At 37.0% G+C, this 17,215-nt stretch overlaps 2 protein-coding genes across 2 annotated transcripts in view; one reads left to right on the top strand and one right to left on the bottom strand.

Annotated features, from left to right (window-relative positions):
• The window catches only part of DLC1 (DLC1 Rho GTPase activating protein), a 412,979-nt gene extending 410,905 nt beyond the window's left edge, over window positions 1-2,074 (bottom strand). Inside the window, exon 1 of the mRNA XM_021694274.2 lies at window positions 1,744-2,074. The gene's annotated coding sequence lies outside the window, so the exon portion shown is untranslated. The remainder of the gene's footprint in view (window positions 1-1,743) is intronic.
• The window catches only part of C2H8orf48 (chromosome 2 C8orf48 homolog), a 54,602-nt gene that overhangs the window by 2,001 nt on the left and 35,386 nt on the right, over window positions 1-17,215 (top strand). The window lies entirely within an intron of this gene.

Below are 17,215 nucleotides of genomic sequence, written 5' to 3'. Positions count from 1 at the left end.
GTTTGTTGAAGGCGTAAGAAAACTTTTACATTTGAGAATATTTCATTATTTAGGTGAATTTGGTTCTTTTTTTAAAATCATGATTTTTTTTTTTCCCATACTGTACATGCATGGCAGCTTTGAGCCTTTCTTATTTTTTAAAGAGGTACTACAATTATATGACTGAAAGTAGCCCTCTACTGGATATATGCATACTTCATTCTGCATAATTATTATCTGAGAGCAAGCTGATGTAGTATAAAGATCTCTGAATTATGAAGTGGCGTTCCACTGTCATCTCTTCTACTAGCTAGCAGTGTGACCTTGGACAGGTCATTTTTGAATGTCATTCCTCAGCCCTCTGTGGCAACCTCAGGACGGTGTTTGAAGAATTGATCTCTTATGTTCTTTCCTTCCTTGAAACTCTTTTCAGGGATTTTATTAAATCATAATTCAGATAAGTCAGTATTTTATTTTTCACATGCTGAACAATAGTTTTTTAAATCATATTTAAAAGTTTTAACACAAATTGTTAGTGAACAGTTAAAATATTATCAAGATAACTTATTCTAGCATAGAATCTAATAGTAAGCTAGCTAGCACAACAAATGGTCACCTTGTACTGTGTAAAAGTTTAGAATTAAAACACTTGATTTCTTATGATCCAACTGTCAAACAACTTTCATCTTTCATTTATTGTATTTTGTGTTCATCTAATTGATTTGGAAATATACATGAATATCTATTCCCTTCACATACCATTCCACATCATTTCTATAAAATAATTATTTTCATTTTTAAGTCTTCAGAAAAAGAAATGCAACAGGATGTTATGCATTATAAGTCCATTTTATTTCAGTCATTGCTAGATTTCTTTCTTCATATATTGCACGTTTAGACATTTAAGATACCTTAAAGAGATTATAGCCCAGTGGAAACCTAATTTTATGATTGTATGAATTATGAATACATGATTGGTTTTTCATGTGATTGCAGTGATTTCCAGCTGCCTTAAAATAATAATAATGAATGTCGCTGTCATTGAGATTGACTTCAATTCTTCAGAAATGTTCACATAAATATGACCTGAGCAGGGAATCCAGGAAAGTTAATACAAACTAAATCCAATTCTAATATTTAAATTTTTGAAAGTCAGATTAAATACTATTTAGGATAGAAATAATTTTTGAAGTTTCATGTGTTTACCTTTTTTTTTAATGAGACCTTTAAGTTGTACATTAGCAGCCTGCACTGTGGTTGAAACTGGTTTGGGGAAATACAGAGGAGTCCAATCTTCATACTCTACGTGACACATAGAATATTCTTTGGAGATTCATTATTAAGAAAAGTCACTCTGGTGTTATCTACCCTCCCTGTTAGCAAAGGAAGGGGAGATCAAAAGAAATCATTTACACCTCACACTTAAGTGTGAGAATATGTATTTGTTTTGTACTATGCCATGGAATAGGAAACCTGGTCTTATTCATAAAAAAGTTAAGATAAAAAGGGATTAAAATAAAATCTTAGTTTAGGGAGGAGAAGACTGCGAGTCAAATTGTTTTAGCACAATGTCAATTCTAAAATAGGCTCCAGAGAGATTTTACTCTTCTCCTCCATAAACATTTTCCACTTCTAAATTTCATAGCTTAGCTCCCAAACGTAGGAAACCACCACTCCGGGCATGATGCTAACATTTCTGTCAAACTTTCTGCCTCTTCAAAGACCGCCTCAAAATATAAAGACAGAGAGTCCACAGCGTCTTACCTAGACAACGAGCAGCTGAAACGCCCAGGCATGACATTGTTCAACACTCAGGCTAGGAAAGGAGTCCGTCCCCGTGAGTTCCTCCAAAATATAAGTTCACATTTCGTGGTTGAGATCATGGCTCTATTCTAAGCAGTTTCACGCAGAGTGTGATTCTCACAAAAACACCCTCTGCAGCTGGAGGGAGCCTTGGCTAAAGCAGGAGTCTGTCGAGGCGTTCTTAGTGACTTCTGTCCACTCAATTCAGACTGATGTCTTGCGAAAGGGGCCTCCACAAGCAGGCCCAGATTGCCTGGGAAGCATTTCCTGCCTCTGAGGAGTGCATGTGAGAAAGAGTGCACGAAGCAGAGGGAGGGGGGCAGAGCAGAGCCCGCCTGGGCGATGTAGGAGTTCTGATTTTACACAGAACTGAAGTGAGTTTGTCAAAGCTCTTGAGGTGATTAGCTGGAGAGTCATAAAGTCGTAGAGCTTTCTCTATCCCACACTGCTGGTGAATTAAAAAAGAAAAGCAAAGCAAGGAAGGAAAACAGTTTTCTCTCTCCTCTACAGCTTTCCCACTATATTAAATGTATATGCACAACTTCTTCAAAATACCTTTGCCGTTCTCCTTGCAAAAGATCTCTCATGAGAGCAAGATCAATTCAGAGTTTTAAAACTGTCATCCCCTAAATAGGAAAACTTTTGTTGTTGTTGCTGTTTTTACACTACTTACAATTTAAAATGCTGCCCCCCTACATCCTGTACCTGAGAGGATCTGTGAGTAAAATCCCAAGAAGCCAGTAAATAGAACATGGTCTTCCAATCTCTCCCATCCCAGGACTCCTTCAGGGAATTAAAGCAGTTCCTGTCATGGCACTTGCAGCGTTACCTCCAGTCAGAATCCTCCAGGCACACAAACGCAGTGCGGGGAAAGCTGAAGACAGACTCCATCTTGATCCTATTACAGTCTTGCTGACATTAACCACTTGCAACTTCTTCCATCCAGCATGACAGAGTCCCTGAATCACATCTCCAAAGCAGCTCACGGTATCTGCCTCCTTTGTCCGACACAAATTTTGTGAACTATCATCTGTTTATCTTTTCTGCTTTCTTGTGCCTCCACTGAATGACTTCCTCCTAGCTGCTCCAGGCTGGGAACTTGGACTACCATTTGGTTTTGATTAAAACCAGACAGCCAACTCTGGAGAATTTAGGGAATAAGCTAATGGAAACTGCAAGTATGGCTTTAATTAGTGCATCAATTAATAATAGATGTTAGCTCGTCTTATAATAAGATGACACAAATATCAACACAGAGGAAGCTCAAGTCCTTTCAGGAAAGAAGTTACACCAATTCTCATTCCTTTATGACCCAGAATTCTCCTTAGGGAAAGGGGAAGGAAAGAAGAGGGATGTGGCCTTGGGACATCCAGGTTGTGGGGAGGCCAGTGGGGCAGCTTTGTTGTTTATACCAGAGAAAGAGGAAACAGTATCTCTGAGTTTAATTATCTTGCTTGGGTGAAATTGCTCTGTACTGTCTCCCTTCTACTTTATTTACAATCAATGGATTCTCTTGCTATTTATGACTTAAGCATTTTTTTTCCTGTGACTGGTGATTAGATTAATCTGATTATTGGGTCTATGTGCAGCTTACAAATTCCTAGGGATTTCCCATAATGAGAGTTACAAGAACAATTCTAATTTCAATATGATAAATGAGTAACTTATAGAGAGCTACAAGAAATATTAAACGCTTTAGCCCTAAAATCCACTCTGTACATCTCTGACATTGTAAGTAGTTTGCATTGTTCATTTTTTTTTTTCAATTGGTTCTTTTTATAAAGACCTGACAGATACCTGGATATCACAATGGCCATCTTTTTAGTATCCCCAGAGAATACTGGGTAGGTGGTAACTCAAAGAAGTATGATGTGATAACTACTATTTCTTTTCTCATTGGATAACTAAAATCTCTCAAAATTAATGCAAAGCATGGACTGAGAGAAATAGGAAACGGCAAGATTAACATATCACATGTGAATTTGAAGACGAGAAGCATTCAAACCCAGACAGGTGGGCAGAAGCAAGTTTTAAAAGTTTCTATCAAAACATTACTGACTAAAAAATGAGCACTTAGATTCCTTTCATTTAAGCTTCAACCATATGGCAAGAAGGAAGTCCATACTCTCCTAAATCATTTAAAGAGCTACTATCTTCATATTGATTGAAAATATTTCCACTGAAACCATGCCCATATAATCTTCCCAGTAATCTTTGCGTGTGCTCTTATTTTTATTTTAAAAATAAAGCACTAGAAGTTTGTGGAATTATTTTTCTCACAATCACATGATGGAAAGTGACCAGGTCCATACCAGAACTCAGATTTTCTAACTCTCGATTTTGTGTCTTTTCCCCCTCCCTCTGAGAGCTCGACTGCCTCTCTTGACTCATACTTAATTGTTGTGTGAAATTGGGAAGACTTTGTAAACTTTCTGAGTTTCAGATTCCCCTTTAAAAATAGGGACAACTCCACATAACTCACAGATTGGAACGCAGGACTAGCTTTATATACACATATATTTATAAATTTATATTTATTTCCTTCGGAAAACACTGGAGGAGAATGGAATGAGAATTGACGTAAGTTCTTTCCTAAAATAACTTGTTTATCTCTATCTCTGCTCCTAGTCCTCTGGTCTTCTAGTAGATAGTAGGCGCTCAATAAATATTAGCTCGCTACTAATTCTCCTTAGCTAGTTTCTCCTCATGAGTAGTATAATCGCTCCTCATACAATCTAGCCTTGTTCCTGTTTATACTGGCCTGAGGTAACAACAAAACCCTATTCGCATGCATTTATATATGCCTTTATGGATATCTAGACACTCTTAAATACTAATTTTCTCCTTAATGTTCTCGTCTCTAAACATGTAAGACTTCATGCTTTATTCTGTTATTAGAAGGATTACTTCCCAAATCTTTAATCACTCTTATTTATTTTTCATCCTGCAGTTGCCTGACTCCAAACAAATCTCAGAACTTATATTCTCATAAGGGCTTTACCAGATATGAGTATGAAGATAAATGAGATAACTTCTTAATATTTAACATGGTGTCAGGCACATAGAAGGGGTCCAAAGTATGTGTCCTCTTCTCCTTTCTGCATGTTAATCTAAATACATCACTTCCTTAAATGTTTGCTTCTTACTCTATGCTAGATAAACTAATAAAATATGGTATAGAGGCAGTTAGAAAGTTGAAAGTAGAGTATCAGGATAGGAGTCTGGCTCCAAAACTAATAACCTCGATGACCCCATGCAAGTTACTTAAGCTGTGTAAGCCTCAGTTTTAGCCTCTGGATCTAAGGATTTTTCAAAATTAGAGATGATAGTCCATGCAGAGCCATTAGATATTATGGCTGGTGCAGTAATTCATTTTTAACTAGAATTTTTTTTACTATTTAAATTATCACGCTTTCTCATCCTTACATTGCTCTTCTGTGATAATTAAAAAAAAAAATCTATCGATCTTTTGAACTCTGCGTTAAATGTATGCACTTGGAACAGTTTTATTGGTGGAGAAATTATATACTTTTTGTTTTTAATAAGAAAGGAAAATAGCAGAATAAGGCTTAGAAGTTATTGTGAAGAACAACTTTCTTCCCAGGTACTATGATGTAAATAAGACACATCAGCTGTGACAGACTGGCCAATTCCCAGTCGTCTTCAGGAAATCTGTCCCTGGATTTCTTCTACAGGTTGGCTTGAGGACTCTCATGAGGTCCAACAACCCCTCGGCTGTGCAAAGGGAGATTTATTCTGTGGAAAGAATGTTGTACTCTTTGTAATTGAGCGGCAGACATCATTAGTTCAGCACCCACATTTAACATTTGTGATATTGTGAGTGTAAGTAGGCTTTGATTCTTTCCATTTGTAGGAAGGAATAGCATCCTTAGAATGATAAACTTGTAGTTAATACACATATAGAGAGAATGGGTGTTTTTACAGCACTCCAGAAGGACCCACACGTGTACATTTAGTATAATAAATGTAGGAGCATTTTGCCTATGAAAATTAATCCTCTAAACATCTGTATTTATTTGCCTGCAGCTTATTGGAGTTACCACATGTACGTCAAAGTAGTAAAAATATATTTGACTGGATAAAATAAATATATTTGACAGGATTTCTAGTTAATTTTTAAAGTATTTTTTACGTGTACTTTCTGCAGATAGGCTCATTTTGATAGACATACAACTGCTTAGAAAAAAATACAATTTTGCAGTTTGCATATAATACTATGTACGTACATTATTAGTTTTTTTGAATCAACTTTGTCAAACTTCTGACACTCCACTTTCACTAAACACATAGTATTCATCCAAAAGTGTTTATTAAAAGAACACAATTAAGTTTGATGATCAACTGATAAAAGGATCAAAGTCATATAAATTCTCCAAAATTAACTGTACCTGTTTTCTTGGGTTATTCTGTTCATTGCTTTCCTTTGTTGAAAATTATTACAACCCAAGAATAACTATAAAGTATCTTGATAAATTTCAAATAGCTCGGAAAACAATCTTAGCAAGTATTAAAAATTATAATTGGCACAAGCACAATAGTATATATGGTTTTGGAAACTGATAATTCTCCCTGCCTGTCCAGCAGGGCCAGGATACTCTCAGAAACATGAAGATTCCAAGCCATGCCTGACTTGTTTTAGCCAGTAGAGGCTGAGGTTCTATGCCGCACAAAGAATTTGTTCTCTATGAAAACTTAATATCACCATGCAGGACATTTCAGTATTCTTGCTAAGCATTATGTTAACATTCTCCAAAATTCTCATTTCATGGCTAAAAATGTCCCTGTAACTTCAATCTATTAAAGAAAAATGTTCCCTCTTCACCTTTGGCCTAGAGCTCACACTCTCTCTAGCTTCTCCCACAGTGCTCTCAAGTGAGGCCACACATTACCTCTTATATGCTCTGTTAACCTGGGAAAGAGGTGAAATTGCCTGTGTCCAGGTTCCTTCTCCTCAATAAAATATGATCCAGTTAAATCTCTGTCCTTTGAGAGCCATTCGACCTCACTGTTTGTCCCATAGACTATTCTAGAGTACAGGCCACATTCTCAGCCCACCAGTGTGGGGAGGTGGGGAGGTCATGAAGTTGTTACAAAGGCTTGTGTCTTGAAGGAGTATCTGTTCCATTTCTATTAAAATATAAATATACTTTTTATGTTTTTCCCCTTAAAAGAGAACCATTTGAGAGCTTCAGTATACACAAAAAGGAAATATACTTAATATCCATCCACACATTCTATATTTACTTGCATTTATTATATTCATGGTACTGTTCTGTACTTGGGATACATCATTAAAAACAACCAGAACAATGAGCGTTGTGAATTGTGCAAGACTGTTGAATCACAGACCTGTACCTCTGAAACAAATCATACATTATATGTTAAAAAAAAAAAGAAGATAGTAGGAAGGGATAAATGAAGGGGGGGAAATCGGTGGGGGAGACGAACCATGAGAGATGATGGACTCTGAAAAACAAACTGAGGGTTCTAGAGAGGCGGGGGGTGGGGGGATGGGTTAGCCTGGTGATGGGTATTGAGGAGGGCACGTTCTGCATGGAGCATTGGGTGTTATGCACAAACAATGAATCATGGAACACTACATCTAAAACTAATGATGTAATGTATGGTGATTAACATAACATAATAAAACAAAACAAAACAAAACAAAACAAAAACAACCAGACCAAAAAAATAAAAATAAAAAAAAAGAACTTTGCCCTCAAGGAGCTTAAATGGGAGGTAGGAGGTCCGTGATCAACAATAAACATAATAAATAAGTTATCTAGTGTATGGATAATTACTGGGGAGAGCAGAAAATGTAGAGGGTGATAAAGAATATGGGGAGTGAGGGTTGAGGGATAATTGTGTTACAGAATTAAATAAGAGATATCAGGGTAGGTCTCACTGAGGGACTTTTTTAGTAAAGATTTTTAAAAGATGAGGGAGATGCCTACACAGGTGTCTGGGGGTCACAGAATTTCAGGCAGAGTAGACAGGTCCTAAGGAAGAGTGTGCCTTGCCATTTCCAAAAATAGCAAGGGGGATCAATGTGGCTGGAATGGAAGGAGAAAGCTAGAAGATGCACTCAAGGAGGTAAGGAGTTAGGTAGGTAGGTAGTGTCTTGTAAAGACTTTGACTGACTGAAAAGTGGAGTCCTTGTCAGGTTTTGAGCAAAGGAGTGGTAAGGTCTGCTCTAGGTTTTAATATGGTTACTCTGGCTTCTGTATAAGAATAGACTTTAAGGAACTGAGGGCCAAAGCAGGGAGGCAAGTTAGGAGGTCACTATGATAATCCAGGGGAGAGACACAGATGGTGGCTCAAATGGAGGTGAGAAAGGTCAGGTGTAACATTTTCCTTCGGTACTTAGCGCCAAGAGTGTTTCCTGAAGAATTAAATTTGCTACATGAGAAGAAAAGAAGGGATGGAAAAGCTTCTTGGGCAATTCAAGGGTGGAGTTGCCATCATCTGAATAAGAGAAGGCTAGCGGTAGAACAAATTTTCATCCTATCGAGTAGAATTGTAGTTTTAGACATATTACATCTGAGATGTCTATGTCTATTAAACACTTCTAATAGAAACGTCAAGGAAGCCATTGGGTATATGAATTCTAGTTTGGAAGAGAGGTCTAGCTGGGAAAATAAATTCGCAAGCCTTGAACATATAGTTGGAATTTAAAGCAAAAAACTGAGATCCCTTAAGAGGGAATATAAATAAAGAAACAGGAGAAAGAACTAATTGATCATTGCCTTTAACAATGTAGAAGTCACCATTGATAATGACAGGAACGAGCTCAGAGAATCATATGGACAAAAGCCTAATTAGCATGTTTTTTTAAAGATTACTTATTTATTTATTTGAGAAAGAGAGAGCAAGAGAGCACAAAGGCATGAATGGGGGGGAGGGGCAGAGGAAAAGGGACAAGCAGACTCCCCACTGAGCAGGGAGCCCAAGGGTGCAGGGCTCTACCCCAGGGTCCTGGGATCATGACCTGAGGCTTAACTGGCTGAGCCACCCAGGTGCTCCAATTAGCATGTTTTGAAAGAGAATTTGAGGAAAGGAATTGGAGATACAAGTAGAGTCAACGTTTTTGAAGTTTCCCTGCAGAGGGGAGCAAACAGATGGCAGGCTAACGGTGTGGGGCCATGAGAAGCTTCCATTAGGATGGGAAAATTAATAGGATGCTTGCAATTTTTTTTCCATCAGTATGCTATCTTCCCAAAGGGAGGGGAAAGATGATGATGCGAAGAGTGGAGAAATACTGGAGTGGACTTTTGAATAGGGGAGAGAACTTGGGATCTAAGTGCACAGAGACTGATTTTACAGGTGAGGGGGATACAGGTGAAATGTTAGTGGCTATTCGATATGATTCAGTTAATCGTTCGGCACACCCCAACGAGCCACTATTATGGTTTTCATTGTTATACAATTTAAAATTAGTTTTCGTTGTTCTTAGTCACATAAAAATTATACCCATAAGAGATAGTTGCCTCATAGGTGGTAGCTGAGCAAAAACCATGAAAACGTCACAACTATGCTTGTCTATGTGATTGTATAATCCCACCTCCTTCATTTCTCTGATGGAACCTGGTCCAAGCAGGTGTAGGAGGATGTTTCCCCCTGGCAACACCGCATGCCAGCTCCAGCCCGGAAGCTGTGAACAAACATCCTGCTTTTGTGTCTCACCTTCAGAGAGTGTATTTCTGCTGTTGTTTTCCAGGGCAGAGTCCTTTTGCTAATTTCTTCATTTCTATTTCTCAATTCATCTCTCAATTCTTCTAGATTTTTATTGCTTTTGGCATTTCTCATGTGTTTTTTTCTTAACTTAATTGAGATATAATGGATACATAATAAACTCTGCATATTTAAAGTCTACAAATTGATTGGTTTTGACAAATGCACATGCTTGTGATACCATCACCACCATCGAAATAATGAACACATTGTATCCATCACAGTTTCCTTGTGCCTGTCTGTCATCTCTCCTTTTGCTCCTTTCTCCTCCTCCACCAACTGATCTGCTTTCTGTCACTGCAGGGTAGTTTAAATTGTCTAGATATTTATTTACACGAAATGATATGCATGGATTTTCTTCTGGATTCCTCACTTGGCATAATTATTTGAGATCAATCCATGCTATTGCACATATCGATGGTCCGTTCCTTTTCATGGCTGAGTAGTATTTCACTGTAAGGATATATCAGTCACAGTTTATCCATTCACGGGCTAATGCACATTTGGGACAATATCATTGGAGCAAAGTTATTTGACTATTACAAATAAAACTGCTAGGAATATTCATGTGCAAGTCTTTGTATGCATATATGCTTTCATTTCCTTGGATAAGTACCTAGGAATGAATGCTAGATTCATTTGATAGGCAGATTTTTAACTTTTTTAGGGACTGCCAAACTGTTTTCTAAAGTAGATATTCCATTTTATACTTCCATCAGAAGTTTCTGAGAACTTTTGTTTTTCCACATGCACACTAACACTTGGTGTGATTCCTTTCTTTAATTTTAGCCATTCTTATAGAGGTATAGTTGTATCTCCTTAGCATTTTCCTAATGATTAATGGGGCTGAGTATCTTTTCCGATGCTTATTTATCATCAGTATATCTTCAGTGAAGTGTTTATTCAAATATTTTGTCCATTAAAAAATTTGGTTTGTTGGTTTCCTTATTACTGGGTTGTGAGAGATCTCTGTATATTCTGCATTCAAGTCCTTTATCAAGTTAATTGAAAATATTTTCTCCCAGTCTAGCTTGTCTTTGATTTTTAACAACGTCTTTTGGGGAGTAGAAATTCTTAATTTTGATAAATGAAAAAGTTACCAGTTTTCTCCTTTTATGGATTATGCTTCTGATCTCATGGTAAAGAAATTAGGTATCCTAAGAGCACAAAGATTTTCTTCTATATTTTATGCTATAAGTTTTATGATTTTAGATTTTACATTAAGTTCTTTGATACATTTAAAGTTAATTTCTTTATGTGGTGAGAGTATGGATCAAAGGGTTTTATTTTCCCTTTTTTAATATGGATATCCAATTATGCTAGCACCATTTGTGATAATCCTTTTCCAAAGAATTATCTTTGTCCCTTTAACAAGAATCAATTGACCAAAAAGTGTGGTTCTATTTCTAAATTCTGTCCCATTGATCTATTTGTCTATCTCTTTCATAATACCTCATTGTATTGATTATTGTAGCTTTACAATAAGTTTAGAAATCAAGTATTGTAAATATTCCTACTTTGTTCTTTTTTTTTTTTTTAAAGATTTTATTTATTTATTCATGACAGACAGAGAGAGAGAGAGAGAGGCAGAGGGAGAAGCAGGCTCCCAAGGAGCAGGGAGCCCGATGCGGGACTCGATCCCAGGACCCTGAGATCATGACCTGAGCCGAAGGCAGACGCTTAACCATCTGAGCCACCCAGGCACCCCCCTACTTTGTTCTTTTTCAAAATTGTTTTGGATAATCTAGACCATTGCATTTCCACACAAATTTTAGAAGCAGCTTGTTCATTTCTACCAAAAAACAAAAACAAAAACAAAAACCTGTTAGGATCTTGATCAATTTGGTATTTAGATCAAATGAGAAAGAATTAACATCTTCATAATATTGAATCTTCTGTTCCATGGACACGATGTATCTCAAATTTTATTTAGGTTTTTAATTCCTCTTGTCAGTGTTTTATACTTTTCTCTGTAATAGTCTTGCATATTTTTGTCAGATTCGATCTATAAGTATTTCATATTTTGATGCTACTGTAAATGATGTTTTTAAATATTGCCATTTCTGATGGTTTATTACTGTTATATAGAACACAACTTATTTTTGTACATTGACTAGTATCCTGCAAACTTGCAAAACTCATTTACTAGTTCTAGTAGCTTTCTGAAGATTGCTAAGATTCTCTGTATACGTGGTTATGTTGATATGAATATAGTTTTGCTTGCTCTTTTCCAATCTGAATACTTTTTTTTTAAAAAGATTTTATTTATTTATTTGAGAGAGAGAGAGAAAATGAGAGACAGAGAGCATGAGAGGGAGGAGGGTCAGAGGGAGAAGCAGACTCCCTGCCGAGCAGGGAGCCTGATGCGGGACTTAATCCCGGGACTCCAGGATCATGACCTGAGCCGAAGGCAGTCGCTTAACCAACTGAGCCACCCAGGCGCCCCAATCTGAATACTTTTTATTTCTTTTTGTTGTTGTTGCTTTATTCCATGGGTTAGAATCTGCATTACAATGTTGAATAACATTGGTGCAGTGGACATTCCTGCCTTTTCTTGGATCTAAGGGAAAAAAGCATTTGGTCTTTTACCATTAATTATGATATTAGCTGGACATTCCTGCCTTTTCTTGGATCTAAGGGAAAAAGCGTTTAGTCTTTTACCATTAATAATGAATTTTTTGTAGATGCCTTTATCAGATTAAGGAAGTTCCCTCTATTCCAGTGGTTCTCAACTGGAAGAAATTTTGTTCCCCAGGGATATTTGGAGATGATTGGAAATATTTTTGGTCAAACTGGGGCAGTGTGGTGCTCCTGGCTGCAAAACATATTGCAATGCACAAGATATCTTCCCATACAACAAATAATTATCTGACTCAAAATGTCGACGATGTTGAGGTTGAGAAATCCTGACCTGCTCTATTTCTAGTTTGCTGGGAGTATTTTTTCACTCAGGAAAGGATATTGGGATCCCCCCCAATTTTTTATGAATAAGATTTTTCTTTAAAGTGTGTATAAAGTTTTCCTTTTTTTAGTCTGTTAATAATGGCACATTTCACCGACTGATTTTCAAATGTTAAACAAATCCTGTATTCCCAGGATACTTTGTCATGATGTATAATTATCTTGTATACGATATATATTTTATATGATGTATTATCTTTTATACATTATTGATTTGAATTTGCGAAATTTTTCTTAAGAATTTTTGCATCTTATGTTCCAAAGAAGTAACGGTTTGTTGTCTTCTTGTTACCATTGCTATTGACTTCTGATTTAATTCCATTATGGTTGGAAAACGTACTATGGATAATTTGAATTTTTGAATTTATTGAAATTTCTTTTATGGCTAAACATGAAGCCCATTTTGGCAAATACCTTGGAAAAGTGTGTATTATTTTTTTCTTACAATGTTTTCATAGATGAAATATCTGATCAAGGTCCAGAGAATTGAAAAATGTTCACCATTATCTTCCAAAAGGAAGAAATAGCACCTATTCTATATAAACTGGAGGCATATTTTTAGATAGCCCTTAGTTCCAATGGATTCCTACTGAGTAACCTAATATCTACTGGAACAGAGGTCACTCTGCTCTCAGAATTTTTAAGTATTATCCAGTTAAAACTCTCATACCATATATTTGAATATTAACTAGATATTAGTCAAATGTTTGACAATTAAATTCAGCCAATTTTTAAGTGTAAGCATATCAGCCATATGCCTACATGGGTGTCCAATAATAATCATTATCTTGCTTATAAATTATCAGTCTTGATAGAAGTGGCATGTTAACTGTTAAAAATAAAGAACACAATTAGAACTGACTTTTACTGAAACGACATAAACAATTCTTTCTTAAACTCTCAAAAATTTTTGATATTCTATTCAATAACCAATAGGATGTATACACATTTATATAGTATCACTTCTGTAACCCGGTCTTAATTATTTTCTTGGATAAAACAACACACAACAGTGTTGTTTTCTCATGAAAGTCAATGATGAGGTTTCCATTTAGTATGAAAAATGAAAACTTGAAAAAGTATATAAAATTAAAGCTTCTGTGAAATCACATTATCTCATTTAAGTTGGAGAAAAATATGCTGGGCAGAAGGTAGCAAAACCTTTGCCAAAATTCAAATGTTAGAAACACAGTTTGAAAGAGTTTTTAAACATGTGTCAGAATAGGTCTCTTCTATCCTTATGTTGGAAGGTTGAATTTCACTACTAAAATAATCCTATTGTGGAATAAAATATAGCAGAGTTTCCTCTACTTATATTAGTTATTCGTGGGCCAAAGTAGAGTGTCGATTATGGTTGCCAAGTTCCTATGTAGACAAATGAATCACAGGAACACAGTAGCTATTTTATTTGGGGCCTTGCTGAGCTTCAAGATTTTTAATGAGTTAAAATAATATTTTGGGTTTTGAGTAGAAAGTGTGAACTATCAAAAACACAGACATTTGACTTTAAAGTTTAGGACAAAAACAACTCCACCTGCAAAGTCATTCTGAGCAACAGACTCACTGAACTGGGAGATAGAATCCCCTGAGTGAGGGTCCCTCTGTTTCCCTTGGGCTCTGCATCAGCGAAACCAGTCTGACGCTACTGAAACTCGTGAGAAAAGATCATGCTATTCCCAAAATTCGCAAGTAAGAAAAATCATTGTGGCTTATGTCTGAAATGCCACGAAGAGATGATTATTTGCTTCTCTTCTAGTTGGGAAGACAGTAATAATGATAACTATTGCTAAACACCAAGAAGATAGAAACCACAGATTGTGCAAGATATGTAAGCAAATGAAATAAGTGAATTAGAAGAAATATTTTTCTTCAAGTGGGCCAAGTAGTTTTTTTTTTTTTAAAGATTTTATTTATTTACTTGACAGAGAGAGAGCGAGAGCAGGAACACAAGCAGGGGGAGTGGGAGAGGGAGAAGCAGGCTTCCCGCTGAGCAGGGAGCCCGACGTGGGACTCGATCCCAGGACCCTGGGATCATGACTTGAGCCGAAGGCAGACGCTTAACAACTGAGCCACCCAGGCGCCCGGGGCCAAGTAGTTTTGTTAGCATTAATCTAGTTTTTTCCCAAATGTTGATTAGAATAAAGATGCTCAATTAAACACAACAAATGTTTTTGAACACCTACAGCAAGATTCGGTATTGTGAAGGATTTTGAAGAGAATTGTGACCATTTAAAGATAATTGCACCAATTACTTTATAATCTGATGTGTGTATAAATATGTAGACATGAAGGGCACCCTATAATCATTTGGTATTGTTTTATTTTCCATTTTAAGTAAACGTTGTCTTAAAATTTCACTCCAAATCTTTGTTTTTCTAAGGCCTAACTCTAATGTCTGCTTTTCTGTAAATGCCTTCCCAGGTGATCCAAAAGTTATACTTAGTTACTTTCTTTTCTGTTTTCTCTTAATGCTTTATTTATATCTCTATTCAGACATGCCTTTTGTCTGGGGACTATCCTAAGGGAGAATTGTGAGAGAAGTACCCTAAACTAGAGCTGAATACGCACATGTAGGAAAGCCATTCCCTGCAACAGGGAGAAGAATTTCAGGGCAAAAGAAGGCAAATAGATAAGAATAAAGGGAACATCTATCCTGCCAGAAAGATGAAACAACTAAATCCTGTAAATCAATGGGGATATCACCGCCAGAGAACTAGTTTTTCCTGTATTGTAAATATATGTTACTGGCCTGCATCCTAAGTTGAATCCCATCTGACTCTCTGACTTTGAGTACAAGGCCATGTCTTATTTCTAGTTCTATTCCTAATACTACACAGTTAAGAGCTAGGGGAAGAAAGGATGGAAGGCTATCAGGAAATCACAGTTGAGGATTAGTTTAATTAGATCCTTTTCTCCTGTCTGTACATTGGAAGGCACAGGAATTTTGATTAGTGTGGATGGTGGAAGAGGAGGGGTCGGGGGAGAAGCAGGGCTACAAGGGGCACATCTGTGCACAGAGGCCTGAGCATTTGTTCTGTAAAGACACCTTGGGGACTGGAAGGAAACATCATGGCATCTGAGGGACGGAAGGCAAAATTCAGAAGATGAGGGTTGTTTTGCATCTTTATTTGGACTTGACCAATGTCTTATTTTTCTTTTCTCATATCATGTTTATATGCTTTCTCTAAGTGCTTACCTACCAACTGCTGGTGTCATAAGGCTAATACATCCATTTCTTAAGAAAAATGGAATTATGAGATGATAGAGAAAGAAACTTGCCTACTGCTGAGTTTTAAAAATTCCTTGAAATGCAAACCACAAAGGAAATACCTAGTTGCTTCTCTAAGAGATGGTGGAAATTGGTAGGACAAGATACTCAGTTTTAGGTTTTTGCTTTCATTCTCTGAAGACATTTCTGTGTTTCTTGGCTGTGTGTGTATGTGTGTGTGTGTGCGTTTCCAGAAACATGTAGCACATACTTCAGCCAGACCACATGTCTATGAGTCAGTATTTCAGCCTGCATTTGTCTTAAACCGTGAAACTCTGGGTGTAACCTAACAGAGCCTGGCAGGTTGTCTGAGCACTTCTTTCACCACTTGACCCAAAATATAGTAAATCAGATGACATCTTGTTCCAATTTTACATTAGTACTCATATTTTAATAAGGAAAGGAAGAGTGTGTTCTATCAAGATTTTTGAATACAAACAAATCTAGTTTCAGATCCAACCTATTACAGAATGTAATGTTGGAATCACCAAATGTAGTTTGCTTTACAAAAAAAAAAAAACAAACAAACAAAACTAGATATGTACATGTTTTGGCATTTGCTATGGACTAAATTGTGTCCCCACCCTTCCCAACCTCCAAATTCATATGTTAGAGTCCTGACCCCTAATGTGATGGTATTTGGAGATGGGGCCTTTTATTGTTTTTTTTTGTTTTTTAAAGATTTTATTTATTTGACAGAGAGAGACAGCGAGAGAGGGAACACAAGCAGGGGGAGTGGGGGAGGGAGAAGCAGGCTCCCCTGCACCGCAGGGAGCCCGATGTGGGGCTCGATCCCAGGACCCTGGGATCATGACCTGAGCCGAAGGCAGACGCTTAACGACTGAGCTACCCAGGCGCCCCGAGATGGGGCCTTTTAGAGAGAATTAGGTTTAGAGGAGGCCACAAAGATGGGGCTCTTCATGGGCATAATGATGGGATCGGTGCCCTTATGAGACAAGGAAGAGACACTGGGGCTCTCTCTCTGCCATGTGAGGACACAGACACACAGGGCGTTATTTATACATCAGGAATAGGGTCCTAACCTGGACCAAACCATCCAACACCTTGATCTTGGACTTCCCAGCCTCCAGAACTATGAAAAATACAAGTCTGTTGATCAAGCCTTCCAGTCTACGGTATTTTGTTACAGCAGCGCAAGAAGACTAACACAGCATTTTACAAGTTTGGGATGTTCATTTAGCTGCATTTAAGGTAAGACTTGATACTATAAACTCAATATCTAGTATTTTTATTATTATTGTTAGTAGTAGTGATGGTGGTGGTGAGGGTAGGGGTAATATTAATGATAATGGTTGGACTTTAACGAATTATTACTTCTCTCTTGCGAAAAGCCCTGGGAGGAAGTCAGTTAAGACGTGGATGGAATTTTATCCTTTCTTCTAAATAAATACTGGTGCTATGTATAGTGAGCACAGGAAACATTCTCACCTC

The sequence above is a fragment of the Neomonachus schauinslandi genome, chromosome 2 (assembly GCF_002201575.2).
Source record: "Neomonachus schauinslandi chromosome 2, ASM220157v2, whole genome shotgun sequence".
Lineage (NCBI taxonomy): Eukaryota > Metazoa > Chordata > Mammalia > Carnivora > Phocidae > Neomonachus > Neomonachus schauinslandi.
Note: the sequence above shows the minus strand (reverse complement) of the source record. Positions and strands in the feature narration are given on the sequence as shown.